Source organism: Physella acuta, unplaced genomic scaffold, assembly GCF_028476545.2.
Source record: "Physella acuta isolate Inbredline_101_S28 unplaced genomic scaffold, ASM2847654v3 ptg001680l, whole genome shotgun sequence".
Classification (NCBI taxonomy): Eukaryota; Metazoa; Mollusca; class Gastropoda; family Physidae; genus Physella; species Physella acuta.
The window spans coordinates 49,941-72,500 of record NW_026733193.1 but is presented as its reverse complement, the minus strand read 5'-3'; the positions used below and the strand labels follow the sequence as shown (position 1 = coordinate 72,500).

General features: G+C 40.2%; 1 protein-coding gene across 1 annotated transcript in view; it reads right to left on the bottom strand.

Annotated features, from left to right (window-relative positions):
• LOC131929812 (D-glucuronyl C5-epimerase) overlaps window positions 1–20,646 on the bottom strand; it is a 36,692-nt gene extending 16,046 nt beyond the window's left edge. The window contains exons 1-2 of the mRNA XM_059286201.1: window positions 20,321–20,646; window positions 16,198–16,300 (exon numbers count right to left, since the gene is read on the bottom strand). The gene's annotated coding sequence lies outside the window, so the exon portion shown is untranslated. The remainder of the gene's footprint in view (window positions 1–16,197; window positions 16,301–20,320) is intronic.
• Window positions 20,647–22,560: the final 1,914 nt, after the last annotated feature.

Below are 22,560 nucleotides of genomic sequence, written 5' to 3'. Positions count from 1 at the left end.
TGGAAATAAAGGGAAGAAACTGTGTAAATGATTGATTAAGGGTGTCTGTTATTTCTATACAGAGGAAGCTCATTTGCTTTGGAGAAAGAAAATAAAAAAAAAACGTCTCGAGGTTAAACTGCCCGTAACGATTAAATTTATAAACACCACGAATTTTAACCCCTTTTTGTACCATAACTCAATATTTTTTTTAAACGTTTACTCGAGAAAATAATTCCTTGTTTATTTTTAGCTTTCCGTGTTTAAAAATAATTCACTTCTAAAGCCATTAAAATATGCGAAAACCCGGCTGTCCCCCTTGGGTTTTATTCTTAAACACACACAAGGGAACCAAGCAAGACAACACACACAACAGAACAAGGGAAGACAATTATTTTAAAAATTGTCTCGGTTCAGGGATGATTAGTTGCGGCCCCTGGCTCACGGCCATATTTTTCCCACCAATCCGATTAGAGAGTCCGAGGTTATTAATAACTCATCGCAGGGAAAACGGAAGTCCAGCGTGACATTCCTGGATGAGCTAGCGCACCTGTCGTTGGTCCGGTTGGGTCAAGGCTGGTCCGGCTAACGGTCCGGCTAAGGGGATGAATAATGGATGCGGTGGGTGGTTCATAATAACCGGCATCGGGTCATTTTTCCTTTGTCAACAGACGAGACTTTCTTTTTAAAATAAAAATTAATAATTGCACTTGCACTAGGTATGTTAAGACAAATAAACAGCTTCATATGCTCATGCACAGAAATAGTGGCAGATTGTGTTTGTAAAACATCAGTTATAAACATCAGGGAACATTAGAACGGACAGAACTACACCGTTCAAACACAAATACGTAGGCCTACGTACATACATTCACACACATGTATATATAATATGTATGTATAGGCCTATATGTAAGTAGGCAGGTAGGTATGTAGGTAGGTAGGTAGGTCGATAGACAGACAGACAGACAGACAGACAGACAGACAGACAAATAGATAAATCCAAATTTTAAATGTAAAATCTGCACTTAAACACTTAAAGTACCAGAAATGCATAAGAAAATTTTCACATTTGTAACTTTTCTGCAGGTCTACTCACCCCCACCCCCCCCCCCCCCCCCCACACACACACACAAACAGACACCACCTTTTCCCGATCAATAATAACAAAAACAACGTGCGATTTGACTGCATGATAAGACCTCAAGTGTCCAGCATCTCTTCTAACGGAACAAAAAAAAAACAACTACAAAGAAAATGTTTAGGAGGTCATCCTGACCCAGGTTTTGATTGACAAGAGTGGACAAAGAGCAGGTGATGTGGCTGGAATAGTTGGTGCGTGGGGGTGGGGGGAGGGGCAGGTGTGCGACACGGTACGGTGATTTGCAGGTATATGATAAAACTGCACAGAAAAAGTAAGCGTCATTGGTTAAACGATTTTTTAGGGCTTTGCCGTAAACTAAATCGGTATGTAGGATACAGTGACTCAACAAATTTCAACTTAATTCATACCACAATTCAGTGAAAATTTACAGCTTTGTGATATCATCATCATCTTTTTTTCTCGTGCGTGCCCAAGACACTAGGGGGTAGATGAAGTAGAGTTCATCTGTTTCAATGACCTCGACATGCAAGGGGACAATGTGGTCAGCACTATGCCCAGCCACCTTTGTTACCCTTACGTAAGTCAGGTACCCATCTGAGCTGAGTGGACTCAGGGACTCACAAGTCCGAACCGAGATACGAACTCGAGACCTTCGGACAAACAGCCAAACGCTCTACAATTTGACCACGCCGTCCCCTTTTGTGATATTATCCAGAACTATAAAACCCTAAGCTCTGATATAGGTCTGCAAATACATAATACATACAGAAACGCGACTCGCACGCTGAACTATTGTCGATATTCCAAAATAAATTGTAACAAGCCTAGACGAGAAACTGGATTTTTTTGTTCTATGCGCACCAACGTGTGCTATGGCTGGTGTGCAACATTTGTTCAGTATCAATCCTAAAAGCACCCGTATCTCTTCTAGGTTCCCAATCTCAGTGTATCAGTGGTAGAGACATGCATTTGCACTTACATCTATGCTTACTTTCTTACACAAGTTTCATTTTACGCGAGAATAAAGGAAGATAAGGTGGGGAGGGGGGGGGGGGGGGGGGAGTTTGCGCTACTGACGTCATACTCGGTACAAGACAGATCTACAGATGAAAACGAAAAAAATGTCTATTTAAAAATTATCTTTTTGTTTTATGTGTAAGGAAACCAGAGGCGCAATGTTTTCACGAAAATCAACAAATAAATGTTTAAGGTAAAAAAAAAAAATAACAATTTTATCCCATTTGTTTACATGTTTAAAAAAAAACCTCTCAAATGTATTTCTTCCAATTACATTTCGTTTGCTCTCTAAATTCATTTTTTTTTATAATTCAAAGACGCATCAAGATCTATAAGCTCCAGAAAGAAAACTTCGAAATCATGAAACGAAATTTGATCATCTAAGGGGAGAGCATCGGACGTGAGTGTGAAGGGAGGTAACAACATTTCTAGACTTGACAATTTCATTTAGATGTTTCATGCCCCCTGTATTTTTTTTTAGGTCAAAAACAATCTTTCAATAATGCAGACTTTTTTATACTCCCCCCCCCCTCTCCCATTTCCCCATCCTTCAAAACTGTCTATAGGGATATTTTAAACATCGCTCAACGGCAGCAGCCATTTTGACGTTGGGCCCAGAACTAAGAGAAAATAATTCGATTACACGCCCCTTACAAACCTTTTTACAACGCGGCAACAAATATTATTTTTTTTGTGTCGTCGGCCGTCAACTCACGTGAGCATCATCTGACAGCCATTGTGACGTCTCTCTCCACATGGACATGTTTAGCCTTCTACAAAACTAAAGTGGAAAAAAACTAACTCCGACGATGACACACACGCGCACACACACACACATATATTCACACACACACAAGCTAATCAACAAAATGTTATTCAAGTTCCGTTTTTTATGCCACACCTAACCCCCACAACCCCCCCCCCCCTCCCTCCTCGCACTACATTTTTCAATTAGCTGCATCATCTGACATCGACAAACGACGCGACATTTTTTGTCACCGGATTATTTTACTCGTTGTACCACCCCCCCCCTCTCCAATCACCACCTCTCCACACACACACACTCGTCCCGTCACAAGATTGAACGAGCAAAAAACGAAAATTCGTTTATATTGTTAGCTTACCACGCTAATCATGACGGTCCTTGCGGCAAGACTATACTCACGTAACAAACTGAACATCACCAAAAAAAATAATAAAAAAAATTGGGTAGATGAAATTTATTCAAAATGTTTTTAAAATACTAATAATAATTTATACCGATTCAATGGTCGTAATAATTGCCAAATATATATATATATATATATATATATATATATATATATATATATATATATATATATATATATATATATATATATATATATATATATATATATATATATATATATATATATATATATATATATATATATATATATATATATATATATATATATATATATATATATATATATATATATATATATATATCCTTTCCACATCATAGATACGCCGATGAATGCATTTTTAAATTTTAAAAATAAACTACCTTTGCCGTGGCCATGCATAGTACAGTAGTAGGCTACAGTTTACACAAGTAAAACGGGAATACCCACAGCTAATACTGCAACTAGCCCACAAGTCGAGCTTTTAATGCGGAGGGCCTAAAGAATGTTACGCGTGCCAAAAGTCGCGTTACTCAAAAAAAGCGCCGCGCGGTATGCAAACGAATGCGCGATGCGGACGGTGTGAATGTATAATGAGAGAACGGCAATAAATAATTGGTGAATTAGACAGCTAGTGAAGGGGGACTAAAGTGTCTAGCAATAGCTGGTATGAGTCCGTCGTTCAAGCGTAGGTTACACTACCAAGACGAGAAGTCACAGGGATATTTATCCCTTCTCAGAAAGTGTATGCTAATTCGGGCCGTAAATTATGCGGGCGCCACGCAATATGCTGTATGTGTTATGTCATGTATGATTTACAGGACAATCTGGCGTCACGTGATAGGGGTGTCTGGGTCTCATTATACATTAGTGTCCGGGGACCACGCGGCGGGGGACGAATGTCCGATAAATGTCCGACTAGGTTATTCCATTTCGCATTAAGTAGAATAAAGGCGGAATTATTCTGGTAATATTGTCAAGATTACACGTACATAGACTTAAAATAGACGTGAGCGGTGTGGTCGAATGGTAGAGTATACGACTGCTAACTCGAAAGTCTCGAGTTTGAATCCGGGTTCAAGTCCGTAGAACGTCCCTCAGTCCACCCAGCTCTGATGGGTACCTTAACCTAATGTAGTAAAGGCGGTTGGGTCATAGTGCTGATCTTATATGCCGAGGTCACAGAAACAGGCGAAATCTACTTGCCCCTAGGACCGTCAGGTTCGAAAGGGAATTTTGCTAAGATTAATGTTGCTAAAATTACACTCACATTTAGATACATAGTGATATCGTTACATACACCGTTACACTATTTTTCTCGTGTACCAACCCAGGGGTCACCATTGCATCCAAGGCTGTATCCACGGCACCATCCATGCGTACCATCCACTACTTGACCTAATCGTGTAACCACCATCCTTCATCCCATACACCATCAAATCTTGCATCCACCACTCCACACCATCATGCATCCACCACCTACTCAATTATGCATCCACCGAATATCCAATCAAACATCCACCACTCCACCCCCTTACCCCCCCTCCCTCCCCTCAATCGTTGTCAGATTGACACCATGTAAGTAGCCAGCCAATGAAATGAATCACAACCAATTACGCACCTCCCCTCCCCCCTACCGGAAGTGCCCCAACAAACATGGCGGAGACACCTCATTCCGCATCTGTCAGAGAATATCAAATCTCCCGTCCATGGGTTCCTGAGGCATCGGGCTGTATTGATCACCCCCCCCACCCCATCCCCCTCCCCCCATCCACCTTTCAATATCAATTTCCACCAAGGAATTAAAAAAAAATGCTACACGTTTTATGATTTCAGCATAAATTTTTTTTTTTAAGGAAAAATTATTCGACGATATGAATTTGATGTGCCCAGATGGGCGTATATCGGATATACAACATAAACAGTCGGGAAGAAGCTTGTGAAACAAATTATATCACCAGATGCAAATTTGAATATGGGACGTGGAGGGGGAAAACGTAATTTGGTTAATCTATAAAGCAAAAATATTTTTACAGCGATTACTTTTTGGGAAGGAGGGGGAGGGGTCGGAGATAGGGTAAAGGTCAATTGAGAGTCGGGAGCCGGAGTTGAGCTAATGAGCTAAAGTTGAGCGGGGGACGTGTATATGGAATGTTTCATGACGTCATGAATATTTCATCCCGTGACGCAGAGGGGTCCCTTGGATGTTCCCAGTTTAAAAAAAAAGTTTAACCGCTCCAGTGATATGTCGGGGGTCCGTAGTTCACCCGGCTCTGAAGGGTCAAAAGTCTCAAGGTCGTCCAGGGATGGACGTTAGGGGAAGTAGAGTCGGCTGAAGGTTAGAACTGGACAATATGTCTCTCCCAATGAGGTTAACATAAAAAAAAACCCAGAAAAACTCTACAAAATAACATGTCAAATCGGGGGGGGGGGGGGGGGGGGGGGGATAAAAATATTTTGTATTTTAAATAATAATTTTTTTCTTCTCGATTTTACCATTTTCAAAGATCGATCTCGGATTTTAATACGTTCAAACGAAAATAAATATCTGAATCCAAAGTTTAGATCAATTCATGTTATACGAAGGCATTGTGCCCGTATTTTCCCCATACTACACAGGTACCACATAACAAGCACAAAACAACACTATCAACAACCGAACAGTTGCACTAGAAAAAAACCTTTTCACATGTAGATGCGACACCTAATCCATCAGCCCACCCAAACCACCCCTACAAAACACCATAAACACAGATATTTTCATTTCAGATTGCTTCTCTTGTCCGCTCTCCTTTTATTTCCTAGTCTCCACGGCAAAAAAAGCAAACGTTGTAACAACGACGGCGACAGCAGCAACAAAATACCCCCGCCGAAGTTCACTTCCGGTTGGCGGTACGCGGAGTCGTACAACCGTCGTGACAGGGTCGAACGTCTGCAAAAAAGCTTTAGACAACTTAATTACATTTCATTTCGATAATAGGCGCAATACTTGCTTCTAGCAGACGGGGGGAATGGGAGTTGCAGGCCCTGAGCGCGCGTCGTTTTGAGCAGACTTGGGGATTAGAGTTACCGTCCCTTGCATCGAATATGTTTAACATACGGTGGTAAAGTTGTGTGCTGGGTATTTCACGTCGTGTTTACATAACTTTATAGATACTGCGACACTGTATAAAGACGTTCAGGCATGTATAGCTCCACAAACGGCATGTGGAAGATGTATAAGGAAGATAATAAAAATAAAACGACGTTGGTATACGTTAGGGGGGCTGGGGATAAACATGTTTGTTGATAAATGGATATAAGTGTGTTGTGGCTTGATAGTTAAACATGTGGTTTTGTGGATATATGGATAAAAGTGTGTTGTGCTATCAAAATAAGCATGTGGTTTGGTGGCTAACTGGATACAAGGGTGTTGTGGCTGTATAGTTATAGATGTGGTTTGTGGCTAATAGGATAAACTAGTTGTGTCTATCATGTGGTTTTGTGGATGACTGGATAAATTTGTGTTGTGACTAACAAGATAGACAATTGATTTTGTAGATAACTGGATAAATGTATGTTGTGGCTATCCGGATAAACATGTGGTTGTATGCATAACTCGATATCAAGTGTTGTAGACATATAGATGAACATGTGGTTTTGTGGATAACTCGCTATCCGGATAAACATGTTGGTGGATAAACGTTTAACAAACATCAATGCCAATACAAACTTTCGATTTTACTACGAGGCGTGCCACATTCACCGAACCGCATCCACACACCCCGCCCCACCCCCATGACAGCCCGACCATTGAAAAGAAAATTTCCCCCGTCGATTTCTTCAGTTGAGTAACTCGACATGCCATCAGCCTCCCCCCATCGATTGACACTTAGTTTATGCCAGCGGACAATTGATGAAATAGATCTCAAATCTGATAGATCCAACGGTTATCTCCCCCCCCCCCCTTGCCCCCTCCCCCACCTGCATACTACTTCACCGTACACCACAGGCTATGGTGGGGGGGGGGGGGGGACGACAAACACTAACAGAGAGACCCGGGGGGGGGGGGAGACGACATACACAGATTTGAATACAAATACCTGACATTCTTTGAGAAGAGAAAAATTAACGGACAGTGACGAGCTGACCAGGTCGTTGATTGGCATCTCGCTACAGGTGGTCCCCGGTGGTCATGTCTGCTGACCATAGGGGGGTGGGGGGCTTGACCAGTCACGTGAGCAACCCTAATGACTAAGCTAATTTTCTGAGCGGGGATGGACGGAAGGTGGAGGCAGGGGTCTGCCGTGGACACAGGTACCCAGGAAGAGGTCATTTGGTCCGTACCACTGGACGCACGGATGGCTGATATCGCATCCGCTCTTGTACGTTATCAGTGGAGTATGTCGGTGGGGGTCCAGATGAAAGGGTGGGGGTGGGGGGGGGGTCGATTAAACTGGAGATTGTATTTTGAACATAGGTAAAATAATATGTTATTTCCTTACATTTGATAAGGTTGATATCAATTCTTTTTTTTTCCTAGGCTTGAAATGTGGTTTGTTGAATTTACGTTGTGATATGGTAGTCGCTTCATATTTGATAAGATATAATGTAACCATGTATTTAAAGAAGAATGTAACGATAATGTGCCGATGTATTGAAAGAATAAAAGAATAATGATGTATTTAAAGAATAATGTAATTATGTATTTAAAGAATGATGTAATGATGTATTTAAAGAATGATGTAATGATGTATTTAAAGAAATATAATGATGTATTTTTAAAAATGTAATAATGTATTTAAAGAACATGTAATGATGTATTTAAATAATGTTATTACAGCGTATTAAAAGGATAATGTAACAATGTATTTAAAGAAATATGTAACGATGTACTGGGCGCCTAACCTTGATGTATGATTAAAATTAATATAAATAAATTGTAAGGTCGCTATAGACCTAGTTGTACCAAACATTAAGATATCTTTGCGTTTAACGCTAGACCCAGAATAGTACATTCGTAACGAAAAAATTTTTTTCTAAACATGAGTTTTTAATTTGATTAATTTAATGTAAGCTAGACGGAGGTCAATGAACGGTATGTTAATCCGTACCGTCAGCATGCCGCCATCTTGAAACCGTTAAGTTGGCCCATGTCTTGCTTACCAACGACTATGAGCCGCAGACCGAGGGCCGGAAATGTAAAGATCCCGAGCCCCGCCTCAGCGTAGGTTTGACCCCTGACCTTTCCCAGCCGTGGTCCAATCACAACAATGGCTGGCGGGAGTTATCGGCACCTGATGGGATCACAGCCGACGACTTTTGAGAGTTGTTGGCCTCAAGTTCGTCTGCTTTAGATTAGCGATGAGGTTTTTTTTTTTTTTTTTTTTTTTATTAAACAGAAATTACTTCAAAGAACAAATCTAGATAAATAAAACATCCATCTCGCTCAGGGTTTCTCAAAGGATTGTAAAAAAAAAATTCTGTTTAGAGTTTATTACTGACGACTTAGATTTATACGTCCCGCTGTGAATAATTGTCTTATAAATAAAATTACATTTATTAATAATTACAACATGAGCTGATTTTTATTCCTATAAATAAATTTTTATTAAGCTGTTAATTTTCATTTTATCCATTTGTTTTGAGATACGTATTTAGATATTCAGCGAATTTTTTTAATAGTGTTAGTTTTCATTGTTATTTTCATCGATAGAGATATTTCTAATTTAGCAGATTGTTTTATCTCATTTTATTTTCTATTCTATTATACTAATACACAGGTAAATAATTTTTTTTAATTCTATTTGAGTTTTTTTAATGCGAGTCTAAATTTTTTTTTTTTTGCAACTGATTTGATTTTGTCAGTTGTTTTGATGAACCTTATTGACACTGGTATTGGGCGAGAAATCTGGACACCCCGTAATCGAACCTTTAACAGAATTAGACGATAAATCTGGACACCACGTTTTCAAACTTTACACAGAATTTGACGATAAATCTGGACACCGCGTTTTCAAACCTTTAACAGAATTAGACGATAAATCTGGACACCGCGTAATCAAACCTTTTAAACAGAATTAGACGATAAATCTGGACACCGCGTTTTCAAACCTTTAACAGAATTAGACGATAAATCTGGACACCCCGTAATCAAACCTTTTAAACAGAATTAGACGATAAATCTGGACACCGCGTTTTCAAACCTTACACAGAATTTGACGAAACGTTTTCCTGGTATAAAGATAAGACACTCAGCACACATATCCATAAACTCAAGACATTTTTTTTTTAAGTAAAGCTATTTGTAGTGTCGGAATCTCGTTTAATTCATGTTAATCACATTTTTTATAAAACGTGCGGAATGTATGTTTATGTTTTTAAAACGTTCCCTCTAAAAAAATTGGCTAAAGAAATTATATATATATATATATATATATATATATATATATATATATATATATATATATATATATATATATATATATATATATATATATTTATATATATATATATATATATATATATATATATATATATATATATATATATATATATATATTTCTAAAGCGTTCAAGTAAGCCGGTGTACAATCTTTCATCGTCTAGCAATGTCTGATATTTTTTATTAGATGTGAAGAATCTAGGGTAAACGTGCTCTCAAGTGGTGAGGGGGTGGGGTGGAGGACGGGGGTGGGGGTAGGGGGGGGGGGGGGGGCGGGCAAAGGCGAGTCGAGAGCTGGCAGCGGGCTAATTAGTGTTATGAAAAAATATGCTTGATGTTATTGTAAGTAATCAATTTTTTTCTCTCTGATTACAGAGCTTGACAGCCAATGATTATGTTGCTGGCTTGTAAAGGCAACATTTCGATGATTGTTGCTGGCTTTTAAAGCCAACTGTTCGATGATTGTTGCTGGCTTTTAAAGCGAACTGTTCAATGATTGTTGCTGGCTTTTAAAGCCAACTGTTCGATGATTGTTGCTGGATTGGAAATGATTCAATGATTGTGTTTCTCGCTAATATACCAAGCACATCGATGACAAAGTATGCGGCATAAAGACCATGTTAGCCATGTTCATCGGTAAGTTTCTGCTAGCTTAGAAACAGCTTTCCCAAACCGATAACCCAAGCAAACAGATAACCCAAAAAAAAACAGCTAACACAAACAGCTAACCCATACAGCTAACACAAACAAACAGCTAACACAAACAGCTAATCCAAACAAACAGCTAACCCAAACATCCATCAAACCAATGCTCTGTTCCTGGCGTGGGAATCAAATTTTGAAATCAAATGTCAGCCATGCGTGACCCAGGGGGCGGGGCGCTCATTTTGTAAGAGGTCAATAGGTACGCTTAATCAGGGCTCATCAAGAGGGAGGGGTGGGCAGGGTGGGGGGGGGGAGATGTACGTAAATAATTATTTAACAGCCGGTACTTGGTGAAAATTCAGGGGGGGGGGGGGTGGTGGAGCTTGATGCTAAATGGGTTATGGAGTATCGTCTAGTCTCAGAGGTTTGAAATATTAGATGGTACATGCGATATGGATCGCTGGCTAGAATACGTTAGCTAAGCGCTGGCTAGATTATGTAATCTAAACGCTTGCTAGAATATGTTATCTAAACATTGGCTAGAATATGTAATCCAAACACTGGCTAGAATATCTAATCTAAACATTGGCTAGAATATGTAATCTAAACACTGGCTAGAATATGTAATCTAAACATTGGCTAGAATATGTAATCTAAACACTGGCTAGAATATGTAATCTAAACATTGGCTAGAATATGTAATCTAAACACTGGCTAGAATATGTAATCTAAACGCTGGCTTGAATATGTAATCTAAACACTGGCTAGAATATGTAATCTAAACACTGGCTAGAATATGTAATCTAAGCACTGGCTAGAATATGTAATCTAAACACTGGCTAGAATATGTAATCTAAACACTGGCTAGAATCCTAATTTATAAAAGCCCAATGTGCGCACATCTCTCTCTCTCTCTCTCTCTTTCTCTGTCCGCAAAAAATTTTCGCCGGACATCACGTCAGAATCGGCAGCGATATATCGAGAATTTTTTACGGACTTTTGTTGAAAATAATATGTTAGATGTTTTAAATGTATAACCACAATTTTATTTAAAGAAGAAAAATAAAAATTTAAGGCGTATTCGAATGTAGAGAAACAGTATTATTTATGCAACCGGAAAAGCATTAATATATGTGAAAAAGAACGCATAAAACTGTGACGACACTATTGCTTACTAATGACGTCATCTGCCGTGTTTAAAATAAAAAAGAAATGAACTATTTCATTCAAATTTGATTTAGATCTACGTACACTATGAAATGTATACAATACAATTTTTCCGGCCTAAACTCATAACATTTATTTATACAAAATCTTTGTTTGGAACTGGCTAATTTGGGATAAAAAAATTAATTTGAAAGAATAGGCATATTCGCGTAAGTTAAGATTTTAAAATACGTCTTTCATTCTCTGTATTTTATAAGGTGCCTAAATAGCGGAGATGTTAGTGTACTATAAACCACGCAGGTGGTGCGGGTTCGAGACCCACCAAGTCAACTTGGTTAATGTATTTTTTTTATTATGCTCGGACTAAACTTAAAAAAAAAAATTCAATTAGGATTCTAGATCTAGATCTAGATTGTCGGGTGTCCGATAAGGCACTTCCCGGCGCCGCAGGCGCTTCAAATTTGGCAGGATCTTGCCTTGGGGCGACAGAGCACGGGGGCCGGTTGGCCGAAAAGTCTACGATGAGGGGGTCAAAACTGACCTCGACTGACCGGTACCTTATATGAGCTATAAATCGAAAAAAAATGTCCACGGAGGAACCTCTTCATAACTCTTGAGGTCGTAGACCGAACCTCGGGCGAATTAATTAAGCATTCACATTCTCAATGTTTTCGAAAGCCTAAGCGAAGCTGGGCAGCATGCCTAGTATGTAATCTAAACGCTTGCTAGAATATGTAATCTAAACACTGGCTAGAATATGTAATCTAAACGCTGGCTAGAATATGTAATCTAAACACTGGCTAGAATATGTAATCTAAACACTGGCTAGATTATATGAGGTGGACGGATGGCTAGGATATGGACGTCTCTATTGAGTCTGTTACATGTAGAATTGTTCCTAGTGCAGCTACGTAAAGACACAGATTGTTGTGGGGCGTGTTGTAGATGATGTTCGTGTCAAAAAAATAAAGCAAGTTTTATAAGTTTACTCGTGGAAGGGAAATAACTCGTATCGGCGGAAGTAGTACAACTACAGAACAAATACTGTGCTGTACGCTAAAAGGATGGGATATCGAGGGAATGAAGTACAGAGAGCGAGACATACAGATACATGATAACAAGGGAAAACATAGGCTGTACGTACGTAAATCTAACACAGCAACTGGAGATACACGCCAACATATGCACAGCTTTTACAACGACACGGCCGCTAAATATACACACCCAGCAGGTACACGACACACAAACTAACCAACACAACGACACATCAGCAAATACACGGCACACCAACCAACCAACACAACGACACATCAACGTATACAACGACACATCAGCAAATACACGGCACACCAACCAACCAACCCAACGGCACATCGACACACATATACAACGACACATCAACAGGTATGCGACACACCAGCCAACTTACACAACGACATACCAACCTATACAACGACACAAAAACCTACACAACGACACAAAAACCTACACAACGACACACCAGCAGGTACACACCAACCAACCAACACAACGACACACCAACCCACCTGCCAATCTAACCCAGATTTGACGCACAGAAAACGTTGAGAACACCGACTCCCTGATAATCTCTAAAACAACGATCACACGCAGACGGCAGTCACAACACGGATCAAAGGTCAGCACCGGTCACACACGTGTGCAGGAAAAACAACACACCTGATAGTAGCAAGCACATGTGTCACATGTTACTGGTAAAAATCATGACACACATATGCAGGGAAAACAACACACCTGATAGTAGCAAGCACGTGTGTCGCATGCTACTGGTAAAATCATGACACACATATGCAGGAAAAACAACACACCTGATAGTAGCAAGCACATGTGTCACATGTTACTGGTAAAAATTATGACACACACACACACATGTGCAGGGAAAATAGCACACCTGATAGTAGCAAGCACATGTGTCGCCTGTTACTGGTAAAATCATGACACACATATGCAGGGAAAACAACACACCTGATAGTAGCAAGCACATGTGTCGCCTGTTACTGGTAAAAATCATGACACACATGTGCATGGAAAACAACACACCTGATAGTAGCTAGCACATGTGTCGCATGTTACTGGTAAAAATCATGACACACATATGCAGGAAAAACAACACACCTGATAGTAACTGGCACATCTAACGCGTCGCCTGCGACTGACAAAAACAAAAACCGTGTCACATATGTTAGGGGGAAACAAACGAAACACTCAAGTGGTAAGTTATGTAATGTCTTTTTCTTACTTGAAAAAAATAAATCAGGCCAACATAAAAAACAGGCCAAAAAAAAAAATATAAATGGCCCTTTTTTTGTATTGCCATCTCTGGTCAGCTTATCTAATCCTAAATGTAATACTCTAAAAATCTGGGATGTGCAGACACGAATGTAAACAGTCGGTGTAATTAAACAATAATAATGAGAAATTCATGGCTAACACTTACAATCAAACAGAAAATATATTTGGTAAAACCAGCAAACTGTTCAATCAATCCAGACCAAGAAATACCACAACGGTACCACAACATCTGCATAAACATCTACATAAAAGACATACAACAGCCCGGAATTTCTAAACCTCACAATGTAAACAAAACATCCAACGTTAACACCAATCGGCCTTCACGAATAACATTTTTTTTTCTTCTTTAAATATTACAAAAAGTAATATTTGTGTTTCCTCGATTGTTTTGAAAAATGTGTTTCTGGTGTTTTATGGAGGGGGGGGGGGGGATGGTCCTGTAAAATATTTCTCCAACACCCACCCCCTCGCTACGCACACCACTATACTATCTGCGCCTATTGTTCGCATTACCCGTTGGCGATCTAGCTACATTCACGGCGAGCTTTCGCTGTTAAAACTTGTGAGGTTGGAAGTTTATCAATACGTGAAAACAATTTAGCAGGTCCGGCTAAATGGATGGGATATATAGTATAATAAAATCCCCGAGTACGCCAATATAAGACAAAAAGAAAGCCAGCATAAGATATCAAAGAATATCAAAGAAAGCCAGTACAAGACAATTAAAAACGCCAGTATAACAAAGAAAGCCAGTATAAGATCACAAAGAAAGCCAGTATAATATCACAAAGAAAGACAGTATAAGACAATTAAAAACGCCAGTATAACAAAGAAAGCCAGTATAGGACAATTAAAAACGCCAGTATAACAAAGAAAGCCAGTATAAGATCACAAAGAAAGACAGTATAAGACAATTAAGAAAGCCAGTACAAGACAATTAAAAACGCCAGTATAACAAAGAAAGCCAGTATAAGATCACAAAGAAAGACAGTATAAGACAATTAAGAAAGCCAGTACAAGACAATTAAAAACGCCAGTATAACAAAGAAAGCCAGTATAAGATCACAAAGAAAGACAGTATAAGACAATTAAGAAAGTCAGTACAAGACAATTAAAAACGCCAGTGTAACAAAGAAAGCCAATATAAAATCACAAAGAAAGCCAGTATAAGATCACAAAGAAAGACAGTATAAGATCACAAAGAAAGCAAGTATAAGATCACAAAGAAAGCCAGTATAGGGGCCTTTGTTCTAATCACCCCTCAACATATCTTCTTTATCTGCTAACTTGACCCTCCACCACCCACCCATCTACACCCACCACAAGCTACGACGGGACGGTGGGGTGGGGGGAGGGGGTGACAATGGGAAGCCAAACAGCTGTCCTGAAGGGGACCCTACCTGTGGGTCGAATGTCCGAGGACAGTCCTAGGGGCCGAGCGATAAGTTTCCCTGACCACTTGTGGCCTAGCGGCTGGTAACAACAGATGGACGGCCTCGCTAGCTGACTACACAGGGGGGTACTCACGCTGTACCGTGGGTAGGGTAGGGTTGGGTTGGGTTGGGTTTGGGTGGGGTGGGGTAGGGTAGGGTAGGGTTGGGTTTGGGTTTGGGTGGGGTAGGGTAGGGTAGGGTTGGGTTGGGTTGGGTTGAGTTAGGTTAGGTTAGGTTAGGTTAGGTTAGGTTAGGTTAGATTAGGTTAGGTTAGGTTAGGTTAGGTTAGGTTAGGTTAGGTTAGGTTAGGTTAGGGTAGGGTAGGGTAGGGTTAGGGTAGGGTTGGGTTAGAGTTGGGTTAGAGTTGGGTTAGATAGGGTATGGTTGGGTTAGGGTTTGTTTTAAAACTATACACAAAATAGATTTTAACCAGGGTTGGGGTTATGGACAAAAAGTTTGGATTAGGGCTTAATTTAAGTAAATTTGTTTTTTTTTAACACTCAACATTTTTTAAAACCGATAGGTTAGGTTTAAGGCCTGCGTTTAGATTAGGGTTATGGTAAGTTAGCTTTAAAAAAAAAACGATACGCCTAATAGAATTTTATGGACCAGTGTTTTGATACGGATTAGAGTAAATTTGATTTAAAACAATACTCAAATTATTATATTAAAAATACCATTATTATGTGTATGTTTGTTTAATAGTAGTTAGTCGAGTATGGCGGATAAATCCAAATCAATTGAGTCAGGATTTAAGTGCTAAGATCAGATTCGACGCTCAAACTTTGTCAACGTTATCAGCAATACAATCTGTAACAGGTCGGTCTAACTAACATACATGACTCTTAAACACCAAACAAACATCCACACACCATGAACACAAAGCCAAACAACCCGACAAGGTAACCTACATCAAATCAATGTGCTACAACGACTAAAGACTCACCATGATGTGCAATAAATCCATATCCATTCCACAACGTCACAAAGAAAACCCGCTGTAAAAAATATAAATCTCCACCACTCCGCAACTTCCCTTTTAAAATAACCTGCAACAAAAAAAACACGAAATGAAGTCAAACCAACGGCAAACATTCATAGAAATACACTTTGCTTTCACTAAAGCCTAGCCTGGCCAACTTATGAATCACTAGCAAGGCGGCGGGCCAACTTGGGCCGACAACGTAATAAATAATCTTTACGCCGATTTCTTAATGGACTACTAGTCGCGATAGGGCTATACAGGGCGTCGTATTCTAAGCAGCGGTGCAGAAGAGAGGGAGGGAGGGGGGGGGGGGGGGGCGCGGTTACATCTAGCTACTGTCATTGTAAAGGTTACATTTGTAGGTGGGGGGGGGGGGCTGGGTTTTCTAAAGGGAATCTATCCTAATAAACACAGGGAAGGGAGGGGGGGTTATGTTTGCACCGTAAGTAGGGTTAGACAAGCGTGACATACAGAAGTCGTGTGTTGGTGTTGGATTATCTAGGCATGAACAGGTGACAGTGGTAGAAGAAAATGCGGATAATCCGAAATATATGCAGGTGATACAGGTGTGTATCAAGAGTTGATATAGTTATATAACAAAACCTGATTTAAGTGTAAGCATAATGCCGATATATTTATATAACAAACCCTAATATAAATGTACACACAACCTCTATATTTGTACAACAAAACCTGATATAAGTGTACACACACAGCCGAAATATTTACAACAAAACCAAATATACATTAAATGTAAATTTGAATAAAACAAAACTTCAACGTCTTGTTATAGAAAACTAGCTTTAAGCCCCATACACACAATCTTACTGACAGAGGAAATTCATAATAGTTTAGCTGTTCAAACAGCTACAAAAAAACAAACAGCTGTCCGAAACAGCAGCAGCTTATCAGTACAGCTTTATGCTGTGTCTGGTCTGGTTAAACAAAGACCAAAACACATTATTTCGTTATCTGCCCGAGTCCGCTCTGTAGCAAAACGTCCCAATTAACACGGGACGTATGAAATCCTGAAGTATACCGCCTCGCTTCTGATAAGGACCTGACATACATCAAATGACAGATCAAAGCTTATCGGTCACACAGCGATCTTCATCCGGCAAAAGCTTATCAGTCATACGGCAAGATTCGTCAGGCAATAATGCAAAAAATAAATTAAAAAAAAAAAAAAGAAAATCGACTGCAGTCGGGTATATTAAACTTTGCTAACAGTTCGATTAACATACCTTTATTGTACCTTGCTATCAATACTATACAGTACCATGACTACAGATATCGAGCCAGCAAACTTGATTCATGTAACGGCGGCCGTGAGGTAAATCTTCCAGCATGCAACACTTGCATTTCTTTGTCGGCTACACGCCCTGCGCCAACACCCCGCTAGGGCGCCAACACCCCGCTAGGGCGCCAACACCCCGCTAGGGCGGCTCTCACAAAGACACGGGACACGACAAGTTACGGTAGCTTTAAATTAAAGGCTCGCGTCGATTAGACGTACCGCGTCCATATTTGTTTATCTCGTAACGCGGTTAATGACACTTAAACACACAAACTGCATCTTATCCCTCAGCTAAACCTGAATCAGATTATAACGGTGAGTAATACTGACGAGACACGTATAACATTAAATAGGTATGGCATATCGATAATACCGATATGTATATTCAACATATAAATTAATTGGCAGAAATGTAGTCATTGCTTTAAAAAAAATACTCGTCAACCTTAAACCTAACCTGAAAACTATTCCATCCCCATCTACCAAAACTAACTCTCTATCAACCAACCTGTATATTCCCTAGGGTCGGCCAACCACTACCCAACAACCCTTCCATCAACCAACCTGTATATCCCCTCGCCCCCCGGGGACGGGATTAATGACGAATCAAGAGGTCCCCCCGGTACTAGTCAAGTACTGTGTGATCAGAACCCAGTAACGAAGTGCACACGGCCACATAGATCTAATAACATGGACACAATACATACGCTTTAACATAGCATTCTTGCTAATGACGGTACCGTACATATCGATACCGTACCGTTAATTACGTCTAGCTCATAACCAATTATTTACTTTGAATATGAATATATATCTATATATATATATAATTCTCCTCTTCGAGCCGTTAGAAAACAAGCTGCAAGCTACCACCCCCCACCCCCTCACATGGTTTGGTGAGCTGTGGTTCACGTTGTTTACATTTTACAATCATAGAGACGGATTTGGTGACGGCTATTAGGGGCAGATAATTTAGTTTGAAACATTTTGAACTTAGAGAAGGTAACTAAGAGGAGGCTGCTTTCACGTGGGGGGGGGGGGGGGGGGGGAAGGGGGGTTTAGTTTTTTTTAAGCAAATTTTTTCAGTGGCAGCATTGGTACTGTCGAATTCACAAATTATAAATTACTGAAAAGTAGAAAAAAAACAACTAAATAGCGGCGTATGATACGCAGCGGGTCGGCTCGTTAAATATATTCTAAAAATATGAACGAGTACAATTTTTAAATAAAAACGGTATTACATAAGAGTAAGTAATTACTAATTAGTGGTTTAAGTAAATATTAATCAATGGGTATGGATTACACGTTATGGATAATGTTAACAGAAAACTAAAAGTCGCTTAAAAGTTATTACTCTTTAAACATTATTTATCAAACAGTTATTAACGTTAGCTACAGTAGTTAATTCAGAAGGAAGAAACAAATAGCGATGTTATTGTTTATTCTGGACAAGCTATTGTTGAGGTATAGTATTGTTAGATAGGTATAAAAAAGGTAAAGTATTGTTTCGAAGGTATAATAAAGGTTTATTATTGTTAGCAATCTATGATAAAGGTATTGTATACTATTGATGGCAAGGTATAATAAAGGTACAGTAATAGTATCGCTACCAAAGTTGAATACACCTGACCAGTGATGATGCACTATGATCTCACACTATCAGCGGCTAGCGGTACTGTGATGTCGTACTATGATCGGTACAGTGATGTCGCACTATGATCGGTACAGTGATGTCGCACTATGATCGGTACAGTGATGTCGCACTATGATCGGTACAGTGATGTTGTACTATGATCGGTACAGTGATGTTGCACTATGATCGGTACAATGATGTCGTACTATGATCGGTACAGTGATGTCGCACTATGATCGGTACAGTGATGTTGTACTATGATCGGTACAGTGATGTTGCACTATGATCGGTACAGTGATGTTGTACTATGATCGGTACAGTGATGTTGTACTATGATCGGTACAGTGATGACGGTACAGTTATGTCCCTTTAGCAGCAATAGAGAACAGATCTAGATCTATTATTTCCTGGCTGGAAACAACTAACCAAGTACGCTTGTCTAACTTGTGTCTAACCTCTGAACAAATTTAGTCATGTCGTTGATCATGTCAACTTAACTACTGAAGTCAATCCTAATTCATTTACATGTAAACTTAACTGCTGAAGTCAGTTGTAATTAATTCACATGTAAACTTCACTACTGAAGTCAGTTGTAATTAATTCACATGTGAACTTAACTACTGAAGTCAGTCCTAATTCATTCACATGTAAACTTAACTACTGAAGTCAGTTCTAATTAATTCACATGTAAACTTAACTACAGAAGTCAGTTCTAATTCATTCACAAGTGAACTTAACTACTGAAGTCAGTTCTAATTCTTACTATTGTGAACTTAACAGCTAAAGTCAAGTCTATTTTATAAACACACGAACCTAACAAGTAAAGTCAAGTCTAATTCATTCATATGAGAACAACACATAAACTCATATCTCGCATTCACCTATAAACCTAACGACAACATATCATATCTACAACTGTAACGTGTTTTACCCTCCCTCCTGTTTACTTTATCACCATGTAACATACAAACCTAAACTAAACCTTAGATCAACATTGGTTTCTGATCAACGGATTATAAGAGAGAAAGAAAGAAAAAACAACCAACGGGTCGAAATTTAGCACCCCCACTACACCCTACCCCAGCAGTAGAAAATATTTCCTATCAGATCAGGCCTGTGAAGACCGGAGCCAATTACAGCTGTGGTATATTTACCTTGTGAAAGGTGAGAGAAAATCCTCCAATATCCCCGCGGTGACGCGGGTACTGTAATGAAGTTCTAGCACACACGTTAGACTAAACTGTAAATATTTAACCAACCTCAGCACATGGAACAATTATTTCACTCCCAACAAAGCAGAGAGGTAAAAAAAAAAAATATACTATTTTTTTTCTCTTTCTCTCCTTCGATGTGTTGTAAGTCTCCGTATTAAAACCTGCGGCCCATTCACAACACAAACGTGACGATCTAGTGAATGGGGGCAGGGAAAATATTGGGGTTTTGAGGCTTCGAGCGGGGCAACTCCGCGCCGACGATGAGAGTTACCGTTCGTTGCTTGACGGGGGAGAGAAGAAAAAAGGGGGGCGACTGTTGACTGGGAGTGCGCGCGGCGGTACAGGTAAAGCCCGACGACTGAGAGGGCTGTACCCAAGCCGCGATTATCTCACACACCCCCCGCTCCCCGCGCAGGTTAAAAAAAAAAAACGAAAAAAAAAAAATCCTTCAACCGAATATAATTAGGTATGCGGATAATTTTTAAAAATGTATATTTAGTAGGACGGTTCTCACATTCCTCGGTGTAGCTAATCCTTGTCTGTAAAGTGAATCCTAGGGAAGACGGGGGCGGCTGGTGTGTGAGGGAGTGATAGATGGTGAAATATATCCCGTGCCCAACAGGACAGCAGATGTCCATTAGCCTGTCATCACGACAAAATCCAACACCACAAGCAGGGTTATATAATACAAGAAATGGCTTGGGGGGGGGGGGGGGGAGGTGGGGAGACGACAAAGACATAAGCCCAACAACAGGCAGATACGATAAAAGCCACAAGTAAACAACTGTGATGCTAATATGTTCGTACCTGCCGTAGCTGCAGTACTTACAAACCAGAAATAAAGAGCCGCATAACACGCACATAAGGAACCGCATTTTATCGAAGTGAAGAGCCGCATTACACTAAACGTAAAGGGCCAAATTACACCGAACATAAACAACCAAATTACACCGAACGTAAAGGGCCGCATTATACTGAAGTAAGGGGCGCATTACACTGACCGTAAAGGGCCGCATTACACCGAAGTAAAGAGCCGCATTACACCGAAGTAAAGAGCCGCATTACACCGAAGTAAAGAGCCGCATTACACCGAAGTAAAGAGCCGCATTACACCGAAGTAAAGAGCCGCATTACACCGAAGTAAAGAGCCGCATTACACCGAAGTAAAGAGCCGCATTACACCGAAGTAAAGAGCCGCATTACACCGAAGTAAAGAGCCGCATTACACCGAAGTAAAGAGCCGCATTACTACGAAGTAAAGAGCCACATTACAGCGAAGTAAAGAGCCACATTGCACCGAAGTAAAGAGCCGCATTACACTGTACATAAACGGCCAAATTACACTGAAGTAAAGGGCCGCCTTACACTGACCGTAAAGATCCGCATATCCTAATACAACCCACCGCCAGAGGTTTTCGGGGCTTAGTTTGTCCCCAACTGGCCCCAACAGTATAAAAAAAAATATCAACCATGTTTAGTCCCCCCTCCTTAGTTTCCCTCAAAGAATGTGTTTACCTGTCAGATATGCTTTCAGTTTCAACACGTACTGCTAATATGGACGCAACTAACCCCCCCCCCCCCCCCCCACATACACACACACAGGTCTCAACAAGGGGCGGTAAGTGTACTCGGCGAACAAGGGCCATAAGTGTCCTCAGTCAACAGGGGCGGTAAGTGTCCTTAATGACCCGTACAAATACCTGACGACGTTCATGGGGACTAAACTCTCCATCACGCCCCCCCCCCCCCTCACCCCACCCACACAGATATTTTGTCATGTCAGGCACGAGTAAAGAAAAACTGACACGCTGTAACAAAAAACTAAAGGTCAGGACGCGGTACACACGGAGCCAGGGGAAACAGAGTTGACGAGTTAACTAAGCCACGGCACGATGGTGGGGGTCGTATGGCCATAATGTCTGACTACTTCAAATCCACAGATTCGAGCTTAATCAGGTACCTTAGGTCCAGAGTTTCTTTCAGGTATCTCTCCCCCCCCCCACCCCAAAAAAAACCCACAAAAAAAACCTCCACCACCCCCTCCACCGTGCTGAAATAGAAAAAGAGGTAATTTATATAGAAAATAAAAACTTTACCTAGTCCCCCTCCCCCACCCTGAGAAAAATGCCTAAAAGAAACCCTGCTAAAGTCACGTGCTTTAAGTCAAGAATCTCAACTTA